This window comes from Onychomys torridus, chromosome 7, assembly GCF_903995425.1.
Source record: "Onychomys torridus chromosome 7, mOncTor1.1, whole genome shotgun sequence".
Classification (NCBI taxonomy): Eukaryota; Metazoa; Chordata; class Mammalia; order Rodentia; family Cricetidae; genus Onychomys; species Onychomys torridus.
This window is the reverse complement of record NC_050449.1, coordinates 2425305-2452422: the sequence shown is the minus strand read 5'-3', so window position 1 is coordinate 2452422 and position 27118 is coordinate 2425305.

Here is a 27118-nt window from a genome sequence, read left to right as displayed (position 1 = left end):
GTTCCCCAGCTGTCAGTCCAGAGTCTGTGAGCTCCTACCATCTCAGGTCAGCTGTCTCTGTCAGTTTCACCATCATGATCTTGACTCCCTTGCTCATAGAATCCCTCTTCCCTCTCTTTGTCTGGACTTTGAGAGCCTATCCCAGTGCTTAGCTGTGGTTCGCTGCATTTGCTTTCATCAGTTACTGAATGAAGGATTTATGATGACAATTATGGTAGCCATCAACCTGATTACAAGGGAAGGCTAGTTCAGGCACCCTCTCATCTTAGCTGTGGTTATTGTTGTAGATTCCTGGGAATTTCCTAGCAGCAGGTTTTGCCCTAACCCCATAATGGCTCCCTCTATCAAGGTATCTCTTTCCTTGCTCTCCCTCTCTGTCCCTCCCACAACTCAGCCATCCTATTCCCTCATGTCCTAATCTCCCTCCACTCCTAGTTTACTCAGGAGATCTTATCTATTTCTGTTTCCTAGGTGTATTTTAAGCATGCCCCTCTTAGGGTCCTCTTCTTTACCTACCTTCTCTGTGGCTGTGGATAGTTATCCTTCCCTTTATGTCTTATATCCACTTATAAGTGAGTACATACTGTGTTTGTCATTCTGGGTCTGGGTTACCTAACTCAGAATGTTTTTTTCTAGTTCCATTCATTTGTCTGCAAATTTTATGATTTTTTTTTAACCCCTGAGTAATACTCCATTGTGTAAATGTACAGTTTCTTTATCCATTCTTTGGTTGAGGGATATCTAGGTTGCTTACAGGTTCTGGCTATTAAAAATAATGCTACTATGAACAGAATTGAGCAAATGTCCTTGTGGTATAATTGTGTATCATTTGGGTATATGCCCAAGAGTGGTATTGTTCAGTCGAGGTAGATTGATTTCCAGTTTTCTAAGAAAAAAAATATTGATTTCCAAAGTGGCTGTACAAGTTTTCACTCCCACCAAGAGTGAAGGAGTATTCCCCTTACTTTACATCCTCTACAGCATAAGCTGTCATCAGTGTTTTTGATCTTAGCAATTCTGACAGGTGTAAGATGGTATCTCTAAGTCATTTTGATTTGCATTTTCCTGATGGCCAAGGATGTTGAGCAATTCCTTAAATGTCTTTTAGTCATTTGAGATTCTTCTGTTGAGAATTCTGTTTAAATCTATAGCCCATTTTTAAATTAGGTTGTTTGGTACTTTGTTGTCTATTTTCTTGAGTTCTTTATATATTTTGGAAATCAGCACTCTGTCAGATGTGGTGTTGGTGAAGATCTTTTCCCATTCTGTAGGCTGTTGTTTTGTCTTCTTTACTGTGTCCTTTGCCTTACAGAATCTTTTCAGGTTCAGGAGGTCCCATTTATTACTGTTACTCTTAGTGTCTGTGCTACTGATGTTATATTTAGGAATTGGTCTCCTATGTCAATATGTTCAAGGCTACTTCACACTTTCTCTTGTATTAGATTTTGTGAGGTCTTTGATCCACTTGAACTTGAGTTTTGTGCATGGCAATAGATATGAATCTATTTGCATTCTTCTACATGTCAATATCCAATTATACCAGCATGATTTGTTGAAGATGCTTTCTTTTTTCCATTGTACAATTTTGCCTTCTTTGTCAAAAATCAGGTGTTCACAGGTATCTGGATTAATGTCAGGGTCTTCAGTTCAATTCAATTGATCCATGTGTCTGTTTTCATGCCAATACCAAGCTATTTTTATTACTATAGCTTTCTAGTATAGCTTTAAATCAGGAATGGTGATGCCTCCAGAGGTTCCTTTATTGTACAGGATTATTTTGGTTACTCTGTGTTTTTTGTTTTTCCATATGATATTGAGTATTGTTCTTTCCAGGTCTGTGAAGAATTGTGTTGGAATTTTGATGGGGATTGCATTGAATCTGTAGGTTGCTTTTGGTAAGATTGCCATTTTTACTATATTAATTCTACCTATCCATGAGCACGAGAGCTCTTTCCATTTTCTGATATCTTCTTCAATTTCTTTCTTCATGGACTTAAAGTTCTCATCATACGGGTCTTTCACTTGTTTGGCTAGAGTTACTCCATGATATTTTATTATATTTGTGGCTATTTTAAAAGGTAATGTTCCTCTGATTTCTTTTTCAGCCAGTTTATCATTTGTATATAGAAGGGCTACTGATTCTGATATTTTTTTAAGTTAAGCTTGTATTCCACCACATTGCTGAATGTGTTTCTCAGATGTAGAAGTTCCCTGGCAGAATTTTAGGGGTAATATATTGCCTTTATTATGTTTAGGTGTATTCCTTGTATCCCTGATCTCTCCAAAACTTTTATCATAAAGGGGCATTGGATTTTGTCAAAGGCTTTTTCAGAATCTAATCACATAGGTTTTTACTTTTAGTTTGTTTATATTGTGGATTACATTGACAGATTATTGTACATTGAACCATCCCTGCATCTCTGGGATAAAGCCCACTTGATCATGATGGGTGATTGTTGATGTGTTCTTGGATTCAGTTTGCCAGTTTTTTATTGAGTATCTTTGCATCAATGTTAATGAAGGAAATTGGTCTGTAATTCTCTTTGTTTGATGCATCTATGTGTAATTTGGGTATCAGGGTGACTGTAACCTCATAAAAAGAGCTTGGCAATTTGTATTGTGTGGAACAATTTGAGAAGTATTGGTATTAGTTCTCCTATGAAATTCTGGTAGAATTCTATGCTGAGATCCAGGGATATTATTGGTTGGGGGACTTAATAGCTTCTTCTATTTCCTTGGGCATTATAGATCTATTTAAATTGTTTATCTTGTCTTGATTTAATTTTGATGTGTGGTACCTATCCAGAAAATTGTCCATTTCTTTTAGATTTTCAGATTTTGTGGAGTACAGGTTTTTGAAGTATGACATGAAGATTCTCTAGATTTCCTCTGTGCCACTTGTTTTATCCCCCTTTTCATTTCTGATTTGTTAATCTGGATATTCCTTCTCTGCATGTTGGTTAGTTTGGATAAGGGTTTGTCTATCTTGTTGATTTTCTCAAAGAACTAAATCTTTGTTTCATTGATTCTTTGCATTGTTCTCTTTGTTTTTGTTTTATTGATTTCAGCCCTTTTTTATTATTTCCTGTTGTTTATTCCTCCTGGGTGAGTTTGCTTTTATTTGTTCTAGAACATTCATATCTATTGTTAAGTCATTAGTATGATATTTCTCTACCTTCTTCATGTGAGTATTTAGTGCTAAGAACTTTCCTCTTAGTACTGCTTTCATAGTGTCTTATAAGTTTGGGTATCTTGTGCCTTTATTTTCATTGAATTGTAGGAAGTCTTTAATTTCTTTCTTTATTTCTTCCTTACCTCTTGGTAATTCAGTTGAGCATTGTTCAGTTTCCATGAGTTTGTAGGCTTTCTGTAATTTGTGTTGTTGTTGTAGAATTGTAACTTTAAGCCATGGTGATCCAACAAGATACAAGGGCTTATACCAATTTTCTTGTATCTGTTGAGATTTGCTGTGTCTGAATATGTGGTCAATTTTAGAGGTGCTGAGAAGAAAGTATAGTCTTTTGTGTTTGGGTGATATGTTCTATAGGTGTCTGTCAAGTCTTTTTGAGTCATAAGATCTATTAGTTTCCTTATTAATCTGTTAAGTTTTTGTCTGGCAGACCTGTCCATTGGTGAGAGTTGGGTGTTGAAGTCTCCCACTATTAGAGTATGTATGATTTAAGCTTCAATAATGTTTCTTTTACAAAAGTATTGTATTTGGGGCATAAATCTTCTGAATTGAGACTTTGTCTTGATAATTTATTCCTGTGATGAATATGAAATGTTCTTCTCCATCTCTTTGGATTAATTTTAGTTTGACATCTATTTTGTTAGCTTTTAGGATAGCTATACCAGCTTGTCACTTAGGTCCATTTGTTTGGGAAATCTTTTGCCTACCATGCCTGTCTTTGAAGTTGAGGTGTGTTTCTTGTATGCAGCAGAAGGATGAATCCTGATCTCATATCCATTCTTTTAGCCTGTGTCTTTTTTTATAGCTGAAGTGAGTCCATTGAAATTCAGAGATATTAGTGATTGTTAATTTTTGTTATTTTTGCTTTTGTTGTTCGTGGTGGCAGTGTGTTTGTGTTTCCCTTCTTTGTGATTTGCTGCTGTGAGATTATTCTTTTGTGGGAGTAGTTAACTTCCTTAAGTTGGAGTTTTCCTTCTAGTACTTTCCATAGGGCTGAATTTGTAATTAGATATTGCTTAAAACTGGTTTTGTCATGGAATATCTTGTTTTCTCTATCTATGGTATTTGAAAGTTTTGCTTGGTATAATAGTCTGGGCTGGCATACATGGTCTCTTACTGGTTGCAAAATGTCTCTTCAGGACCTTGTTGTTTTCAGAGTCTCCACTGAGGAGCCAGGTGTAATTCTGTTAGATCTGCCTGCATATGTTACTTGGCGTTTTTCTTTTGCAGCTCTTAATATTCTATATTTTGTATGTTTCATGTTTTGATTATTGTGTGGTGAGGGTACTATTTTTTTTTTTTTTTTGTTCTAGACTACTTGATGTTCTGTAAGTTTCATGTATCTTTATAGACATTTCCTTCTTTAGGTTGGGAAAGTTTTCTCCTATGGTCTTATTGAATATATTTTCTGTGTCTATCTGCTGAAATTCTTCTCTTTCTTCTATTCCTATGATTCTTAGGTTTTGTCATTTTAGGGTGTCCCAGATATCATCGATGTTTTGTGCTAAGAATTTGTTGGATTTTACATTTTCTTTGACCGATAAATCTATTTCTTCTATTGTACTGTCAAAAGACAAAGATTCTCTCTTCTGTCTTTTATATTCTGGTGGTTATAGTTACATCTGCAGTTCATGTTCCTTTACCCAGATTTTTCATTTCCAGAATTCCCTAAGTTTGTGTTTTCTTTATTGCCTCTATTTCAATTTTCATGTCTTGAACTGTTTCCTTCACCTGTTTGTTTGTTTTTTGTTTTTTGGGGTTTTTTGGGGGGGGGGGGGCTTTCTTTAAAAGATTTATTGATGTTGTCCAAATTTTTGTTTGTCATTTCCTTGTTTTCTTTAAGGAAATTCTTCATTTCCTCTTGAAGAGCCTCTATCATCTTCATAAAGTTATTTTGAAGGTCATTTGCTTCTGTTTCATCTGAGTTGAGGTGTTCAGTTCTTGCTGTTGTTGAACCACTAGGTACAATTTTGCACTTCATGTTGGATGTATTCTTTTACTGCTATCTACTCATCTGGGTTTGAGGTAATCATAGGTATAGGTTGATTCTTCCTCCAGTCAGTGCAGATTGTGTCTATGCCTCCAGGGGTCACTTTTCCTCCAATCAGTGCAGGTGGAGCCTATGCCCCCAGGCGTCCTCTGATGGCACTGTAGCTGGTGGTAGAGTGTCCTGGCTGTGGGAGTCTTGTCTGATGACTGGCTGCTTGGGCTGCTATGGGTTAGGGAGGGTTCAAGTATGATTCTTAAAAAAAAATATTTGAAATTAGAAACCCATACTTGGCTTTCAAGTGCAGTCTGACAGTGACTTGTAGTTATGGGAAGTAGATGAAGAGAAAATATGAGAAAGGAATGAGCCAAAGAGTCTCATTAGAGTTGCAAAATCCAGAAGGTAAGTTTAGTGATAGCTAGGACTCCAGTCAGCTTATGTGCAGGACTATGAAGGAGAGTAACAATCATCAAAGGCTAAGAAGACACGTGAAACAGGTTTGTGTCCTCCTAGGTATTTTGCTAGGCAGTGATGATTCCTAATGGTATAGATCCAAAAAGAAATGAAAAGTCTGCTGTTAAACAGAGTGCAGTAGGCATTTCTATTCTAGGACACTTTTCTAGGAATTGGGGAAATGAATTTGTATATTATGATTGCCAGGCCATGAATAAAAATAGATTATAAGCTACAAATTTCATGTTTCAGCTGTTTGCAGAAGCCTTCTTGGGAAATTAGCTTGCTGTCACTCATCTTTGTAGGAAGTTATAGTATTATATCTAGTAATGGCTCCACGAGGCCAAGTAAAAACCCCTGTAACATTAGACCCCAAATATTCCTACAATGTCTAAGATGAGATAGTTTCAGGGCTAGCAGAATTGTCCACCAGTCAAGAGTCTTTGCCACTCTTCCCAAGGACAGAATTTGGTTTCCAGGACCCATGTGGGATAGCTCACCAGTCTCTGAACTTCTAGCTCCAGGTAATCTGACAATCTCTTATGGCCTCATGGGTACCTGAACACAAGTACACCTCACACACAGATATACATAAATTCAAGTGAATACAATGTTTTGTTTGTTTGTTTTAAGATCTGATAACTTCCCCATTTTTTGTATCCACTTCCAACTCAGGCCAATCAGAGAAAGTCAAGTGTGTGCCCTTAACCAATCACATGGAATCTACAATTTTGTGATGCCACATATATCCACTCAGGGTATGCTTGACAGATTCTACCCCCTTAATACTAAAGCTTACTAGTATTCTTGTATTTAGATTTGCCAAAATATGAGCAGTGATTTATAAATTTATATTGCAAAGTAAATAAATAATCTTTGTTTTTATTTTCATTTCCAGTCAAAGCATTACAATTAAAGTTGAGACTCTCTGCTGGGGGATGTCTTTCTGTACACTGTGAATATGTGTTGTTTCCATTGGTCAATGAAATAGCTATTTTAGTCTATGGCAAGGCATCTTAGAGGCAGGCAGGAAATTCAAGGAGAGAGATAAGAAAGAGAAAGGTGGAGTCTAGGGAGATGCTAGCCTGCCAGCAGACAGGTAAAGCCCACAAGACACATGGTGATACATAGATTAATAGTTATGGGATGAGTTAAACTATAAGAGCTAGGTATCAAGAAGACTGATATAGGACATACAGTTTGTAAACAATATTAAGCCTCTGAATGATATTTTATAAGGGTTTGTAGGGCCAGAGGAACTTGGGACCACATGGCTGGGTGTGATCAGAGAAACCTTCCAATTACATTTGGATGCCCAATTTGGAGCAAGAGTTTCCACCTAAAACATGAGAGAACATAATAGGACATTCTAAAATGGAGCCAAAAACAGTTTCCTACTTTATGACTCAAGAGAGTCATAGTACAAAAGGTGCCATGGTACAGAGATGCCATGCCATTTGGGCTTGAGTGACAACATGGTGGACTCTTGTGGTCTCTGATGAGCCCAGCTGTGATATAAAGAAGCTTCTTCCAGCTGATACCTGTGAGCTTGAGAGCACAGCCATGGACTTAAAAACACAGTCAAACTGTTTGATACTCCCAGAATTGGGGAGGTAAGCTCGACTCAGTACCTGTGCCATGTTGAAAAACTGAGTGGAGCAGAGTCAGAAGCCAGGGCTGTCACTTCAATCATAGCCCTGCTGCAGTTTGCAATGATCAGAAAGGGATTATAGATACACAGAAGACAGATTCAGATGGAATAAACCTCTAAATAGTTTACATTCTATATAAACATGTACATAGTCTTGGAAGAGAGAGGAAAAGGAGGATAGTTATATAGAGAAATAATTAAAAAAAAATAAAGCCTTTAAAGAGACAGTAAAAGTAATATAAAAAATAAGCCATGTAAAGATGAAAATTACACAGAGAGTCTGGATTATACTGTCTTTTGGCATTTTTAATTGCAGAAAGATATTTCATTGTAAAGGCTGCTAAGTTAAACCGTGTGTGTGTGTGTGTGTGTGTGTGTGTGTGTGTGTGTGTGTGTGTCCGTGTGTGTCCGTGTGTGTGTGTGTGTGTGTGTGTGTGTGTGTGTGTGCGTGTGTGTTATCTTGACTTCAAAATTTATATATAAAGATATGTTGCTTTGGAAAAGAGCTTCTGCTTTTGTTTCTACAGAAGATGAAAAACAGTGGATTGCTTCCAGGCTAAAATGGTTTGATCGGCCAACACTCCGTGAAAGGTCTCCAATGACACCATGGCCCAGATGATCCAATATCCAAAATCAGCTTCAAAACAACCTGACTGAGATGATCCAGCCTCACAGCCTTCTACAGCCAAGATTTAACTATAATTCTTAAATTTATCAGGATCCCCAAAAGTTTGCATCACCCCCAATAAGCAGGAAGTAGTAAAAGAAGCTATGCACAAATTCCCAAAATATTGTTTATAAACATTTATTTCTATTTAAAATAGGTTTATTATAAATGCAATCTGTTAGAAAGAAGAAAATGGGATATTCTAGATATATAGGATGAAAAGGTATTATTGAATCTACTTTTAAAGAGCAACAATTTGTTCAAAATGTTTTACATTGCTATGGATTTTAGTTTATTGATACAAATTTAAAGTTAATTTTGTAACACTGTATGTATATTTCTACTCTTGTTCACGGTATTATGTTTATGCAGCTCACTTAAAAGTATAATATGTAATTAAAAATTTAGATTAATAGTCATCTAGGATAATCAAACTTATAGTCAGGTTAGTCAAGCTTTTTAGGTATATAGATATATATTTAAATTAGGTAAGCAATCTTCAAGTACATCAAAGCCTTATAGAATATGACATTTAAAATATTTTAAAAACTTAAGCTTTCTGGATAGTTAGACACATCTGCTCCTGGCAGCATCAATTTACTTCAAAGAGGAAGATGGGCATCAAAGACACTCCATATGGAGTTTATCTTCTTCTTGGCACTGAATGGCCTGCTGAACAAAGAAGTATCCTTGCCTGGACTGCTTGACAATATGTTGTATAAACTGGATATGCCGGACCCATGGAAAAATGACCACTAAATTTGCTTCACAGAGGAGACTGCCAGACATTCTACAGGACACAGGGAGAAGCAACTGAGAGATTCTAGGCCTATAGGCTTAAGATGGATGCCCCTATGTTGCAGAGGAACTTCAAGTAACTGTCCAGGCAGCCAGCTATCTCTATCATTCTAGATTTTTGGAAGTTGCTTACAATGCACGTCCTGTTTACTTAGGCAATATTGTATCCTCTGGGGGTCTTTGGTGTAGTTGAAGATGAGATAGTTATAATTTTCCTTGGTTATGATAAAAGATAAATTAGATATGAAACTTTAGACTCACAAATATCGATTAGATAATAAAATATTTTCTTTAACTTTGCCAAATACAAATAGACTAGATATTGTAACAGTAATTCTTGCTTGATAAGTGTTTGTTATATATAATTTTACTATATTAAAGCTAAAACCTTCCTTTATGATTAGATAGAAAAGGGGAAATGCTGGGTAATGTTTTTCTGTATGCTGTGAATATACATTGCTCCCATTAGTTAATAAATAAGCTGCTTTGGCCTATGGCAAGGCAGCTTAAAGGCAGGCAGGAAATCCAATGAGAGAGACAGGAAAGAGAGTGGGGCATCTAGGGATATGCCAGTCTGCTGCCCAAGGAGCAACATGCCAGCAGAATGAAGCCATGGAACATGTGGCAATACATAGATTAATAGTTATAGGTTGATTAAACTATAAGAGATAGCTAGCAAGAAGCCTATCATATGTAAATAATATTCTTTGTAAATAATATTAAGCCTCTGAATGATTACTGTATAAGTGGCTGTGAGACTGAAGGAACTTAGAACCATGAGGCCAGGGATGATAGTTCTGACGACAACTCTCTCTTAAAGTTACAGTTTTATTTTGCTACCATGGATCTTTTTATCTAATATGAGTGGGATCTCTCAGAATGTCAGACAGTGAGGATACAAAAACATTCAAACTTTTGTCCATGACAAAACTGTGACATAGAAACAAATAAAGACTTCATATTACTTGCAAAGTTATGCACAGAAAAAGTTATAACATATACTTTATTCATAAATATGTCACAAGTGACTCTATCTGCAGGCACATTCAGAAACTATTGTTTGTTAGTTAATTTTTATGAAATTAAAGAATAAAAAGAGGGAACATTAGCACAGCCTCTGAATAGTACCTGCCCTTTCCTGAAATGGGATGTGGAATAGAGACATTTTCAGGAACAGAAGACAGTTGCTTGAGAGTTTGAAAAAGACAACCTAGGATGATATATAAAAGACTTCTCAGTTTTAGGGACTGATAATTTCCTGAAACAAATGTAGTTGATGGAGTGTTCTTGAATAATCTGTTCATCAGAATGAACTTTAATAGATCAGGGGCAAGAGGACCTATGTCAGACAGTTTTTCATGAGTGTGGTTAGTCCTGATTCATGGTAGTTTTATATAGAAAAGTTTGACTTCAGAAATAAAAGATATTTGATACTGCTTATTGGAATTACAAAAGTAATTTGTCAAGCTCCAAGAAAGTAGATAATGAGGTTGTTATTTTCCCTGGTTACTATCCATTTCAAAGGATGGTTTCCAAATCCTTTGTCAATCATGAGAAGATTGACTTAGGTTTCAGGAGAATTTATGCACATTTCAAAGACAAAAAAGTGATTATCCACATGATTTTTAAAATAAATATGATAGGGAACATGAAGATACCCAAAATCTATTATCTATGTATCTATGTATCTATGTATCTATCTATCTATCTGTTTTAAAGTAGCAGAATTTGAACCCAAGACTTTGTGTATTTTGGGAAGATATTCTTTCATTGAACTACATTCTCTCATGTTCCCTTTATTTTTGAGAAAGAAAGTTAAATTATTTCTGCCTATACTTGTTTCTCCTGAATATGGCTAATTCCTTGTCCCCATGGAGTAGCTTTAAAGACCACTGAAAAATAGTATTTTTTGAGATGGAATTGACATTTGTAAAGTTATTCTGGAGCTTCAGGTTTAGGGAATTAGAGAGTCTTTTAAAATGCTAATTAGGTACTGATGACAAAGACCCAGGAATCAGTTCAAATATCCTTCTTTTAACAATTCTCTGAAAGGCTTACCCCCTTTAGAAACACTATAAAAAGCTAGAAAATTCCATGAACTAATGACCCTGGAAGATTGCATTTGAGTTTGCAAATGTTCTTTCTATCTCTATTAAGCTACTTGTTCTGGCCATATACTTCTTAATTCCTAATTATGCCTTGAGCCATCTTTTCATTTGGAGAAATAAGAGTTCTTTCCCTACTTTGTAACTAAGTTTTCTTGCCATATTGGTAATTCAGAGCATTCCCAATGTTTATTCACATAAAATTTATATCAAGATATGATGCAGCACAAACCTACACTAAATTAGATATCATTGAAAAATAAAAATATAATTTTGATACTTTATAGTGTCAAAGAAGACTAAAGCTTTGTGACATTTTACTATTGAATTCAAAATTTACTTGTTACAAATGCTATGCTCAAATGCAAGTCTCTGACTTTCTGGAAATCAATCTTTCTATTTCCTCCATACCCCAAGACTACACATACCTTATGGTAAAAGCTGAATACAGTTACCACAAGTGCATTAGGCAGTAAGTAGCAAAATTACTAACATAATTAATATGATTAAAAAGTTGAATTAAAAATGTTGATGCCTGCTTATATTCAAAGTAGACAATGCTTTTTTAGTTATTTAAGTCGCATAAATGTGTAGTTGGAGTTTTCCTGTGTCTACCCGACTCCTGCAGCTGCTCATACCCAAGTAAATACACAAAGACTTATACTATTTATAAACTATATGGCTGTGGAAGGCTTTTTGTTATCTTTCTTATATCTTAAATTAACCCATTTTTATAAATTGGTACCTTGCCACGTGGCTTGTGGCTTACTGATACCTTTACATCTTACATCTCATGGAGTTGGCTAGCAGAGTCTCCTGACTCAGCCTTCCACTTCCCAGAATTCTCCTGTCTCTTGTCCCACCTATACTATACTTCCTGCCTAGCTACTGTCCAATCAGCATTTTATTTATCAGTCAATCAGAGCAACACATTCCAGAAAGACATCTCCAGCACTTCCCCTTTTCTTTTTTTCAAAAAGGAAGGTTTTAACTTTAACAACATATAACAAAACAATTACTAAGCAAGAATTATAGTGATAATATCTAGTCTATTCATAATATCTAGTCTATTTGTATTTGGCAAAATTAAAGAAGATATCCTATCTTTCCTATATTTGTGAGTCTATAGTTTCATATCTAACTTATCTTTTATCATAATTAAGGAATTTATAACTATCTAGTCTTCAACTACATCAAAGACATCAGAAGGATATAATATTACCTGAGAAATGAGAGAAGGACACAACTTTTGTGAGTCTTGCTAGAGTAGACAGAGACAGCTGGCAGCCTGAACAGTCATCCAAAGTTTCTCTGTAAAGTTGGGGCATTTGTCTTCAGCCTGCAGGTCTAGAGTCTCTCAGTCACTTTTCTCTGTGTCTTGTAGAATGTCTGGCAGTTTCTTCTGTGAAGCAGGAACCTGGATGTCCATTTTGCCAAGCAAAGTTCAGTGGTCACCTTTGTATGGGTCCTGCATGTCCAATTGATACAATATTTTGTCAAGCAGACCAGGCAAGAACAGGTTCTTGCACAAGTGGCTATTTTTCCCTAGAAGAAGATAAACTCCCTCCAGGCTATCTTCGACGCCCATCTTTTTCTTTGAAGTAAATTGGTGCTACCAAGAGCAGACATGTCTCACTGTCTAGAAAGTCTAAATTTTTAAAACATTTTTAAATGCCATATTCTGTAGATCTTTGAAGTGTTTGAAGATTACCTATCTAATTTAATTATATCAATGTATACCTAGAAAAGTTAATATGACTGTAAGTTTGACTATCATAGAAGACTAATTGTTAACCTGTATTTTTTAATTATCCATTACAATCTAAATGAGTTACATAAACATAATACCTCAAACAAGAGTGTATATATATATATATATATATATATAATAACAAAATTAAGTTTAAACTTATATCAATAAACTAAAATCCATAGCAATGTAAAACATTTGTAAACAAGTTGTTGCTCTTTAAAAGTAGGTTCAACAATCTACCTTTTTATCCTATCATATCTATATCCTATATAGATGTGGCTTTAGTGTGATGGTAATTGTTACTGAATAATTTGCTAAAAATATTTAATGTGATAAAGAAACTAAAATAACATTATTTTTATGGTAAAGGGAGGATATATTCTTTCTGGAAAAATATATAATTTTGTTTTCCTATTTAGAACTGGACTTTCACACACACACAAACATATATTGTCATGAAAGGGCCTCTCAAACATTTGCTTATGGCTAATATTTTGTTGTGATTATTTCTTTTAGAACTTAATGAAATAAGCAAATGCCTCTGAAAGGTATGTGTGGTATACAGGAAATTAACAATTACTATTGATTTTATTGGGGCAAAATCCTGTAGTTTAATAAAAACATGATGTAATTTCTGTAGGTCATGATTCTTATTTGGCCAGTTAAGGTCATGGCTTCAGTTTTCTGTTCCCAGTGCCAAAGCCCTGGGACCCTTAACTGCACAAATACAAAACAAAGAATAACCACATTTTACTGCTCTGAGTTTTGTTGTTGTTGTTTGTTTGGTTGGGTTTTTTGTTTATTTGTTTGTTTGTTTTTGCCCTTCATGCATATCCTTCTTCAAGCTCTCCAAACTCTTCAGGCAAGTTGAAAATTATCCCTCCTTTTACTCCTAAAGGACTAAACTTTGACCTCCAGCCCTTTTATTGGCTCTATCCTATGGATCCACATCTAGTCCTTTCATTGGCTGGTTTGCTGAACATTATTTTTAGTAGGCTCTTATGCACTCTTTTATTTCCTTCTCTTTCATTGTATTACTAACCTAATTTTCTAGAACTGACAAAAATGACCAGCCAGAAATGGTTGTCTCTAAATTATCATCATAAACATTTTCTAACTTCCCATACCTCATTCAAAACATCATCACTGAACTTTACTGAACAGTTTAGGAAACATTTTTGGAATGGAGACTGTTATTTAGTAAGGTCAAGTTTTGACATCACAGAACTGTCCACTTGTGACAGTCATAGAAAAATAGAAAGTAGAATGACCTGTACTTCCCTTCCCTCCAACTGCACAGGAAGCCCTTTGAATGTGAGATACAGTCTTGTTTCTTCCTATATCATCACAGCACTTAGCATACATATGCATATAGTCTATAAACAATAAAAAAATCACTGCAAGTGTGAAAAGGAACGTTCTCTTTCAATTAACTATTTTTTGAATACCCCAATACTGTTTTCCTTATATAATTCTTTCTCTAGCTTTTCCTGAATTCATTATCTATTATCAGAGGTTAATTAACTGTAAAAATGATTTCTAAGTGTCTAACAATGAAAAGGGGAATTTGGGTTTATTATTATGAAAAAGTATATCAGAAACATAAATCTGATAAGCCCATTTTGTATTTATTATATTTTATATAAAACTTAGGATTAGTGCTATGGGCCACAGGAATATATTATAAGAACTCAGCTGGTTATGGCAAAGCCACTACCTGAAGGGTTCAAGGAATTCCTTTAGAGGAAGCCAAATTCCAAGGATCACTTGGTGTTACTTGGCTTATTATATATCAGCTGTCTTCTGTTATGAAAATCATGTGTGCCTTCATAATTTTCCCAAATGATGTTTCCGTAAGAATTGCTAACAGTGTGGACTGATCACTCTTTGGACACATACATTCAAAGTATTTGAAGAACAGCCTCAGGAAAGGCTTCCTTCCCCCCAGCCCATCCGTTTCTCCCCTTTCAGCACTGGAATCAGATATCTCCCTTAGCCACTTTCAAGGACTAACAGAAATAACAGCCCAGACCACCACATGCTAGTAAATTCCACAAGGAGACATTGCCTAGGTCAGGTGGATCTTAAGTAATAGCTTCACACAATTTAGCTCATACCCTCCTTTCTTACAGCTTTACTAACTTAATAGACCCCTAACTTCTTACCTAACCATTTCTAGGAATGTAGGCTTGAGCACATAGATTCCCTTTTTGATATACTAGCCAGTCATTAGCACTCTGTTGACCTCCTCTTTTACTACTCCCATTTTAGGTTGCAAAAGAAGGCCTGACAATCACTGCCTGAAGAAAATTCTTACCTATCTTTATGACCCTGTAGAATTCAAGCCTTGCTCTACAAGGGGATTGCTATTGCTTGGGTTTATAACTGGATTCCTGAGAGACTTGGGTAAAACTTAGAGATGGAGAACTGAGAGGAAGAAAGGGGATTTTGACTAGTGAAGTTGAGGACAAGACAGAGGAAAGAGAAGAGAAGAACTAGCTGGGTAAGAACTGGAGAGGAATGAACTAGATGGGAAGAACTAGATGAAAGGTCTAAAAGATAATACTAGAGGAATGAGATGGAAGATGAGGAAGAGCTAGATGGGAAAGAAGGAGATGAGAGGGGTACTGAGATGGGAAGGAACTAGATGGATGAGAATCTAGATGGAGCAGAATTAAGATGAAGGAATTAAGATAGAACTTATAGGAGAAAGCAGATAAATCAGGCAAGAAAGGAGCTAGGCATGATAGCAGAATAGAAGCTGTGTAGAAAGAGAATTGATGCAGAATAATAAAGTGTATAGACTAAGGAGTTTCGTGTGCATAGACTCATTTCTTATCCTCAACGATTAAATTATCTGCTGGTTGTAGGTTCTTCCTGGACCCTGGGAGGGGACTATCAAGGGGTTGGACCCCCCAAGTCTTTAATAGATAAGACCTAGACCACACCACATAGCATAATTGTTTACATCTTTAATAAAGTAGCCTTTGTTGAATTTTTCAAATGAATTTCTCCCACTCATTTGCCTGGATCATTTTTGCTCAGCATTAGGCATCTATTTCTTGCCAGAAGTCACAGTCAATTTTCAATATATTCTTCATTCACTGTCAGACTTGTGGTCTGAGACAATTACATTGTCATTGAAGGCAACCTTCCCTTCATGTGGAATATTTAAGGGGCAAAACAAATATTACAAAGCGTTTAAGAGAATACAAGTGTTTCATCAGTCTCCAGGTCATAACTTCAGCTTCAGAATGAAGCCTACTCCTGTGACCTAAAATGGGCCACATGGGGAAAGTTAAAAATTCCCAAGGAATACTGACACAGTGAAGAACTTGTCTATATAGTGTGAAAATGCCCCAATCAGAAGAAAATCCTAGTGTCTGTGGTTCAGCCTAAGTAATAAACATATGCAGATAAATCAGAAACAGAAAACATATCTGGTTAATTCCCCAGTAAACTGAGGATTTCTACTGTTATTGACCCTTGTCTACCCTGTGGATATTTTAACTGGTGGTTTAGACTGTGTTGATTATATTGGTTAAGTAGAATATGCGGGAAAGTGGTAAGTATACAAGTTAGTGAGTATTATATATGGCACCTCTATTTTAGTATGATCCACAAAACATACTTCTTTAATGTGTGTGGGTAAGAGATTTTAGTACTCTATGAGAGTTTTATAATCAAATCAAAATAAACACTTAAAACATTTTTATCGCTTCCTATATTGATTACTTTTCTTCTCTCCATTAAAAAAAAAATACTTGAAAAAGTTTAGGAGCAAAGATGTGTCTTAGCTTACAGGTAAGGGACTTCAGCCCACATCACTGGCCCGGTAGGTCTCTAAACCATTGTGAAGCAGAATCCAGCACCTTCCCCAGGATCTCTCTGGTTCAACATCCTGTCACCTAGTTGTGGGGAGGAGTTTGTGACATGCAATGTCCTTTGAGGCCTTAAGTCTTCACATCCCTCGGGTATGACTGTTGTTGCAATGAGTTCTCAAGGAAAATGTGAGAATGTAGATGTTTTGGTATAAGAGGGCCATCAGAGACTGCAGGCGGCTCCACATAAGCTGCTGAAATATCCCCAGAATAAACCCAAATGTGAAAGAGTCAACAAAAGCGAGAAACATTGTTTATACAAAATGCTTTTTCATAGCTGTGTTTGCTTCTAAAGAATGAGGGAGTAAGGGAAACCTGCACAAACTCCTCAGAGGCTACAGCATGGATCAATGGAGGCCATCAGTTAGGGACCCATCCCTGTTCTAAAAGGTGGCAATGAGGTTAAAATAATAGTAGTTGTTAAATAAAATGGCAATGTGTACAAATTATTAAGAAAATATACTAAATTTTGAAAAATATAACAATAATTTGCTATGTAGCAGTATGAGTTGGGATATTACAGCTGTTTCCAGCTGTGCTTAGTGGAAATCAATAAATTATCTGATTGGTAGTATATATGAAATCATTAACTACTTGGAATAGAAAACTTAATGAGAGAAAAAGGAAGAAGTAGGCATCTCATTCTCTTCAATGATCTGACTCTAAATGAAGATCAGAATGTCTCTAGAAGAATAAGAGTAACAGAAAATAAAATTGTGCTGTCATTTGTTTTTAAAATATGATAAGATTATAATAGCATCAAAAAACAATTAAACATAGTAGCTCTAATAACTAGAATTATCCATATTATAGTACAACCAATTTATTGTTTAGAAGATATGGGAAGGGGAATCTAGACTAGGAAAGCTGAAGTACAAGTAGGTTTCCACAGAAGTCATGGCCAATTCTACATGAACCTTACAGAGTTACAATGACTGTTTCAAGCTGTAGCAACTTAAAGGACAAACCTAAGCTTCACCTCATTAATTAGCTGTTGGATGAGGGCTATGACTGAGAAAACTGAATAATGTGATGGAGCCTCTGTCTACTAAGAGAGTTTTCAGAAAAGTACTTATATGTTAGCAACCACTATCTAGAAGTGGGGAGATGTCTATAATGAAGAAACCATCTGGCTTGTTACAACTGTTGGCAGTAAATATCTGGATGAATCTTTATTACTAGCTAATTGTAATGTCCCATACATTGCCTGCTTAGAGATAGCTACCTTAAATATTTCAAAGACCTGTTTTCTCATCCAACCTCTCAAAATTCATCTGAGAAACTCGGGTATAAAGACAAACTAAAGACACATTATAGGCATAAAGCAGTCTAGGAGATGAATTGTAAGATCAAAGTTGTAAATATTCTGAAAGAGGAATATTGGTCACCACAAACACAATAGTAAAACTAACATCTGTAAACTACGTATGCCAGGGATAAGTGAAGAAACCTGTTTACACTGCTCTTCTTAGATCAAGTTCCAAAGGTACAGCAGGCAAACTGCAGAAGGGAAGGTAGAAATACCATCTATTAAGCCCATGAAGTCTGTCTATGTTCCATCTAAATAATACAGAAGTTTCATAGCAGGGCATAATGGCAATTCATAATTTAATAGATTACATGAAAGATGTGACAGTTAACTGAACAACAAACCAGGAAGACAGAGGAATTCATTTTATTATGTTTTCAAAACTCCATGGTGCAACTCTAGAAAGAGCAAAATTTCTTTTTTCTTTGTATTAAAAAGAGATTATTTTTAATAATACATCTTGATTACTGTTTCCCCTTCCTATATTCCTCTCAGTTACTCTCTACCTCCCCTCCCATCCAGATCCACCCCTTTCTGTCTCTCATTAGAAAAGAATAGGTTTAAGAAATAATAGTAAAATTTAACGAAGTAAAATTTAATAAAACAAAAATTTATCACATCTGAGTTGGATAAGACAAACCAACAAAAGGAAAAGAGCCCAAAAGAAGGCACAAGAATCGGAGATCAACTTGTTTGTCAACTCAAAAATCCCATAAAAACACTAACCTGGAAGCCATAATACATACAAAGAGGACCTGTGTTTTTTGCTTCAGTCTCTGGGAGTTCATATGAGCTGTGATCATGTTGACTGAGAGGGTCTTATTGACTTGGTGTCTTCCATCTACTCTAGTTTTACAGGCAAGATCAAGGTGTCAGTATCATTGGTTTCTTCTAAATTTCTTCTCCTTAATTCTCTACATGGTCTTTTTCCACATACATGTCTGTCTAAGTTTCCTTTTTACTTAGAAACAGCCATGGTATAAGATTTCTATCTTAATGATATAATTTTGATTATCATTTTGATGATTCTATCTTTATATATAAATTTTGAGTTACTAAGTGTTAGGATTTTGATTTGTGAAATATGGTGGATAAAATACAACAGGAAAAGAATCCAAGTGTGTTACACCTCATGATAACAATACTTTCCTACTCTTATACAATACAAACCTTGTTACTGTTTTCTCTAACAGTAGCTCTTAACTGAAAGTTTGGATTTCAAGTTTTCCTCAACATAGTAGAAAAATGAATCAGCTGCACACATGTGAGGTGGACTTTCTCCCTGCACAGCTTTTTGCTTCTTTAGCAAAGAGGAAAGCCTCTAAAGCTGACCTCATTCTGCATTGTTTACTAGAATCAACAAGGAAGGCTCTGAGTGGAACAGATGAATTGATGCCTAATGATGCTGTCCTGTTTACTACACTGCTTTAAGCCTGTTCGTCCTCTAGCAGCAGCTATGATTATACTTTTCATATTTTCTGAAAGTCATTGGGAAGAGCAATTTAAATGCCTAGATTTTCTTCAATGCAGCTATCTAAATAATAACTAATAAGATTTTCATACATCAGATGACTCAAACTACTGCAGATATAAAACCTCAACTCAAATAGTAAAAATAAATGCAAAAATGTAATTTCAATTTTAGTAATTGCTTCTTAACTATATAATTACAGAGCAACCACATGCACAATGTATTTGTGAAACTATCTCTACTATTTTAGCAAAACATCACTCTGTCTGTTCCAAAATATCATTGCTAAGTGAAGAATAATATAATAAATACTCCATCCCCTCCAGAGCTGTGATGAGCCTATCATCTTGGTAATGACATAGAATAAATGTCTCATCTACATTATTATTTCAGTGCATACAAAATGCAAACTTGAGCAGCTTAATAAAAGATTTTTTTTAATCTTAATGTTAAGTAAAAATTTTCACAGATATACCTAAGTAGAGATGACAACTTAAGGATCCTTCATATACCCATCAGCCCATACCAGCTATTCTATCAGTACAGGTACTTTTATCACAAATTCTATCCAAACCCCTGACTGCCTAGGTTGAAGTTTAAGTACTAAGCATTTTAGAAAAAAATGTGTCTCTTTAAAATATAAATAATTTTTAATAATATCCCATGATAACAATGTCACAAAGAAATAACTGTTTTTTAAATAGACTCAATAACATCTAGTCAGCTCATATTTCAGATTGTTATATATTATAAATATGTCTATAGTTGAAATATTCTTGTTGATGGCATAACGTAAGTATAGGGAATATATTAATTTTTGAGAATTCAAGCATGATTTATATACTGCCACTCAATGGCATGCTGCCTGACCCTCTTTTACTAGAGACACCACTTTCTGTTTTATTCCTATCTCTTTTGTCTTGTCCTTTGCAATTAGTTTCTTTTTTTATATATATTTCTGTACAGTGTGTTTTTAATCATATTAACCTACTCTCTGGACTACTTCCAAATCCACCCCCTATCACTGCCCATCCAGTTTGCTGTCTAACATTTTTTTTTTAAAACATCAAGTCCTATTTTTTTGCCTATATTGTCCTGGATAAGTAGCCTTCAACTGTATCCTGGTAAATTTATCAGGGGCTATACCCTTTAGGAAAACCTGTTCTTCCTCTCCCAGTAGGCACCAAATATGAGTAGCTCCTCAGCTAGTGGTGGGATTTCATGCCCAATTGTCCCCTCCATGCTGTGATTTGACCAACTTGAGCTTGCACAGGTCTTGAGTTCATATGTACACTGTGTCTGAAAAACATAGCTCCTTTTTAGTCCTCTATCATCACCTCTGGCTCTTAAAATATTTCCACCCCATCTACTTCAACCCTTGGGAGAAGGGAGTGTGCTATAGATGTCCATTTGGGGATGAGCATTCTGTGGTCTCTTCTTCTCTGCACCTTTACTTATTCTAGGACTCTGTGTTGATCACCATCTACTGCACAAAACTTTACTGGTGAGTGTTGAAAGATGTAGTAGTCTATGGATGATAGTATTGGTGACAAGAACAAGTCACATAATGCAGAATGACCTCACAAAAACACCTTTACATTGCTCATTGTCATTATGGACACAAAAACTGCTGTCTAAGCTACTTACTTTTATGACCATTTTCTCCAGAATGGCAACACCCAACAGAAGACTACAGAAAAGTGAAAGCCGGAGCCATAGGAGAAATATAACACCTCTGAGAATGAATAAGTTAACACCAAACAAGTTCAGGTGTCCAAATTCTCCCCAGGTGCCTGCCCTGAGAGGATTTCTATCAGCATGCAGAAGAGAAGCTACAAGTGGCTAGGATTCTAATCTGAGGGATATTCAATGAATCTAAGCACACTGAGTTCTTTAGTCCATTCACTTTATTCTTCTAAGTCACTTCTATCTACACAGTTTCTTTTCTGCTCTCTCACTTAACTCCTCTCAGTCCCTTCTGCTGTTCTCTCACCTCTATCTAGTTCTTCCCATCTCCGTCCTCATCTGTGTTCTTCTAAATCAATCACACAAGTGCTGTGGGGGAACCAGTATACATGCACAAGCAGTAATTCTTTGGCAAAGCAGTGCAAGGCTTGAAGTTTTCAGGGTCACAGCAAGAGGTGTTAAAGACCCACACATAAAGGAGTAATTGTCAGCTTCCAATTACAACCCAAAATGGGCAGTGATTAAAGGGGAGTCTTCTGGTAAGGCCAACTAAAGGATAAGATCAATTAGAGAATTCTAAAAAGTAATTTATGTGCTCAAACTATAATCTAGAAGTGGCTAGGTAGAATGTTAGGTATTGGTGTAATTATTAAGGCCACTCCACGTAGTTAAAAGGGAGGTTTATTTTGTGGGGTAACTTACAAATGAAGGGATAGGTTGCAGGGTCTGGCAAAGGTATAGCGCAGTCCGGAGGTGTTCTCTGGAGAACTCTGCTCGGTCTACCTCCAGCGTCCAGAGCCCCAACCAAGAGAGCGACCTCCTCCTGATCCTCGGTCTTAGGCTCACTCCTCTGCCCCGCCTTGTGGGCGTGATCATTACTGAAGCCTCAATGGGGGTTGGAACTTCCAGGCCAATGCTGGGTTGGCTATCCACTACATCTCCCCCTTTTGTCTAAATAAGAAAGTTCTAACCTAATACAAGACTGGCTCTTGAGCTTTCTGCGCAAATTGAAGAAAAATGTAAACTACTTGAAAAAGTTAGCCTTGCTGAAAAAGAGTATGAAGGCTTAGAGTCATCTTTAAAGGAGGCCAGCTTTGACAAGGAAGCAACAGAAGCACAAAGTTTGAAGGCAACCTATGAAAATCTAGAAAGTTCGAAATCTAAACTTGAAGATGAAATACTCTTTCTAGAGAAAGAACTGGAAGAAGAGAGAGCTAAACATTCTGAACAAGATGATTTGATGGCTGACACTTTAAAAGACATACAATCCCTAGAAGATGAATTAAAAGCTCTCAAATCCGGAATCGTTATAATTAGGAACTGTGAAGGCAAATTTTTCTCTATCATTTTCTTGTAAGGGTATGGTAAAGAAACAGTCTTTTAAGTCAATAACTATTATAGGCCATTCTTTGGGTAGCAGAGAGGGCAAGGGCATCCCAGTCTGTAGGGAGCCCATTGGCTGAATTACTTTATTAATAGCTCTCAGATCTGTCAGCATTCTCCAATTACCAGACTTTTTTTTAATAACAAATACAGGAGAATTCCAAGGGCTGGTAGATTCTTCAATGTGTTGAGCATTTAACTGCTCTTGAACCAGCTGTTCTAAAGCTTGTAGCTTCTCTTTTGTCAAAGGCCACTGTCCAACCCAGACAGGTTTATTAGTTAGCCATTTTAAAGGTAAGGCAGTTGGTACTTCTGAGAGTTCAACAGCAGTTGTGCTCTGTTTGTGTACAGCCTGAATGGTTGGTGACTGGTTTTTATAGCATGTTATGATATTATTCCTAGAAACATGTCAATAAGTCACTAGAAAAGTAAAACTATCTTTAGCACTGCTTTTTTTCCAGCTTATCCCAGCTGCAGCCACTATCTGGAAGGGTGGGGAATGTATGCTCAGTTGCTAGGCATGTAGCAACTTACATCTTAACATGTAGCATTTGATTAGTAAAAGTACATTCGCTGGGAGTCTATGCTAAAGGGGAAATCTGGGAATAACACCTGGCTAAGGATTAAAACTGGATTTGCACAAGAAATGAAGTTTGGCCTGGCCTTGTTCAGAAATCTCCCTGGGTCACTGGTGAAGTAACTACCTTAACTCAGTAACTAGCAGATGGCCAAAACATCATCCCAGAAATGTAAGCAGTAAATCTCTTAAATTAGAGTCTTGTGTAAATAAACTGAGGTGAAAGTAGAGAGTCGAGGATTTGTTAGTGGTTATTTTCTTTCATCTGTAAGTGAGATGAGTTAATTCTTATCTATATGTGTAGTATGTCCTTAGATAAGAAGATAACTTTGTTGAATACTTTTGTCTGGAGAATGGCCCTGGCCATATTTATGTTAATGAAAGTAAACACAGCTAGGGAAAGTTCTCTAATTACCCCAAAATGTATATATTGGTGAAATTATTAAGGCCACTCCACATAGTTAAAAGGGAGGTTTATTTTGTGGGGTAACTTACAAATGAAGGGGTAGGTTGCAGGGTCTGGCAAAGGTATGGTGCAGTCTGGTGGTGTTCTCTGGAGAACTCTGTTCGGTCTATCTCCAGTGTCCAGCGTCCCGGAACAGAGAGAGACCTCCTCTTGATCCTGGGTCTTCCGCTCCCTCCTCTGCCCCGCCTTGTAGGTGTGATCATTACCGAAGCCTCAATGGGGGTTGGAACTTCCAGGCCAATGCTGGGATGGCTATCCACTACATGTATAAGGAGAGTTGTACCCAAGATTGAGATGCAGTCATGCGATTACATGTACACATAACATGGAGATTCTATGTAGTAAATGGTGAGAATTATAGCTGTTATTGCACAAGAAGTTTACAAGAGACAGTTCATTCAAAAGGCAGTAATTCTATAATGCTTTGTGTAATGATTTCCTCTAATCTTAGTTCTGATAGGTTGACCTTCCAAACTCTAGTAGTCACCTGCTATATACTCCATGGTCTTTTGCTGCCATTGGCTCTCAATATAGGTTACTTCTGAATTTCAGTTGGCAGTTCTGTGAAAATTACACATAATTACAGCATAGTTTAATTACTTAAAACAAATGATTTTAGGTTGTGAAAACTAAAAATTACACACAGACAACAAGATGAGATCTGTGGGATAGAGAGGATATTGCAATAAATATGTGAAATGCGTTATTGTCAGAAGTTAATGAAGAGGAGTTGTTTAAACTCAGTAACATACTCAGAAAGGAAAGAAGGAAATAATGTGATTTAAGTCTTTGAAGTGGGCTGTCATTTTTTTTTTTTTTGATTCACAATTTACTTTCTGTATAGATTTGGAAGTTACATTAATTTCCCCCATCTTTACAGTGTTTACAAAAATGTCTATCTCAGAGATTTTATAAAGATCAAAAGAGAAAAATTAGTAAGACAAACTAGAAACAAAATGCTTGGTAACTGTCAACGCTACCAGAAACTTCTAAATTATTGGAGGGAAGGTATTGTTACCAATGGTGAAGAAATGAAGCACCCAAGGCTTTTTTCTAATCCCTTTCATCTATTTTGAGGTGTATGTGACAGTATGGTATTGCACTGACTGTACATAGTCACAGAAAACCACATATTTGATATAACTCAGTTGAATATTCCCTTAAATATTTTCTTTACAGCTATTTTACAATTTAATTAAATTTTTCTGTATTTTTTATGAAAAATGAATGTAACACAGTTAGAAAGGAAAGTACTTAGGGAGTCAAGCTCTGTTGGTAATAATTTATTTTTCTGGCTGGAGGTAAATGCACAATTGTCCATTGAATTATTCTCCATGCTTGTTTCAATATCTAAGCACTTTATCATATTTTTAAATTATAATTCAATTATAGTTAGGCAGCACTGATCAAGTCTAACAACTGTGTGGGAAATTTAGTGTTAAGTTTCAGCTAGTGCAAGACTATGTGAAAGAAGTAAATGATAAGGGATATTGTGACTGAAAGTACAAATACCTTCACTTCCTGTTTCTCTACTCTATCTGTTTAATACCTGCATTTTTCTACATACCCAAACATTTCTCTTCCTTTAAGGATATTAAATTTCCTTCTCTGTTATTAATGTTATTTTGGTTGAAATAACCCAGGAACTGAATTGAATAATATAGAGTACAGTGAATATAGGGAACAGGTACCACAATCCTGTTTGATTAGCCAGGGAAGATTCCTTAGATGCCATTTGTGGGTTAAAAGCCGACTCATCCTTCAGCCACAGCTCTGTTTGGCCAAGTGAGATTTGGGAGGGCACTGAGACCCCAGTACCCACCCAAGGTCACCCAACTCTATTAGGGAAACAGTGGAGAATGGGTTCTACACCCAGTCTGCCCAGCCCCTGTTTCCCACTACATGTCTTCCTTATTCTGGTCAGTTCATAGGCCTCATTAGTTGTTCATCCCCACTCCTGCATATCCTTTCATCTTTCTTTAAGTATCCCAAAGATGAAGCTTGCCTTTGTTTGAAGAGGCTTAATGTCTCAAACTCTTGAGGGAAGAGACTATTCTATATTATTTGAAGTTACTTGATTGCTTAAATTTACCTAATACTTTCAGTTTACCTTTAGCCTAAAGTCCCACATCTCTTAAACAAACTCCCTATCACTTTTTTTCTTTGCTTCTATCATTCCTTGTTTTATGTACATTCCCCTGTGATACTTCCTACAAAGCAACCTAATTCTAATCACTAATTCCACTGTGATTTCTTTCTCCTTTCTCTTATTTTTCTCTCATACAAACAGCAACTAACGTACTGGTATGTATAGTACAATTAGTGTCCTTTTACTCTTCAGATGAAATGGTAGCTAAGAAATGATCTGTTTGTAGCAAACTGGCATTCTGTTCTCACAGTGGGTTTATTGATAGACAGTGACTATAGTTAGTGACAGTATTCAATGTGTTGTGGAGGTCTGGGATAGAGGCTGGTACCCTGTTGAACAACAGTCTAAAAGAGAGAAATATCACCTTAACTCTACTACACCATATTCATTCTTGAATAATATAAACACTCCTCACTAAAGCTAATATGTTACCATGGCTTCAAACACAAACACACACACACACACACACACACACACACACACACACACACATCATGTAACATATGAGGTCAGAGGACCAATTGAGGATGTCTGTTCTCTCCTTCCTGCATATTGGGTTCCAGGAATAGAACTTGATTCTTTAGGTTTGACTTCAAGTACCTTTACCTGATGAGCCATTTTGCTGGCTCCTGGGATTTTTATTTTATTTTACATAAAAAGAGTTGAAAGCTAAACTATAGGTAAGGGAATAGTTCTTGCATTTATTAATGTCATTGAATTTTTCTTTGCTGAAGGCAATCTGGTGTACATTAATGAAGGAAGCTCTTTTAAGTAAAAGAAAAGAACTTTCTGAGATTTCTTCATTCTTTATAGTTAAGGATCTTGGAGATCATGGTTCAGCCTTTCTCTTCTGGCTTATTCCATTTAGATATTTGTTTATTAATTCATAGATATTTTTGTTGGTAAAATATTTTGGAGAAATTTTATAAAAATACATTCCTTTACAATCAGATAATTATTTTGTTCTAAGAACATTTGTTAATTTATTTGCCATTTAAACAAATTTAATATTTTGATATCAGAATTTTATTTTTATTTTCTGTTCTAATATTCATCCCAGATGCACTGAATAATAGCCATTTTTAACCAACACTCCCAGCAGAAGATGTAGATAGTCTGTACAATCCGTCTATCTGACCACAGTGATTGACTTAAAGATGGCTACATGCTCTAAAGTAAGCCAATCAAAACCATTAATTGGAGATAGACTTTTGAGTTTGCAGTTACAGAATATCTAAGATCGTGAACACAATGAAGAAAGGCTCTGAACACATAACACAAGAATGGAAGACAGAAGGTGAGAAGAGAGCAGCTGCTTGAGCAACAGGGAGCTAGCAGAGTTCATTGTTCCTGAAATCAATTTTGTTTGAATTTGCCGAATCATAACTAAGTGGATCCTAAGGAATACAAACATGATGTGAACAAGAACAAGAACAAGAACACACAGACATGGTGAAGTGGATGGGGAAAGCCCAGGAGCCCTCAACCATAATCAAAGAACTAGAGACAACTGACAAATGTTGAGAGCTTCAGGAAGAGCACACTAACTAGTTACACAACGTGAAATAATCAGTGCTGAAACCATACACACA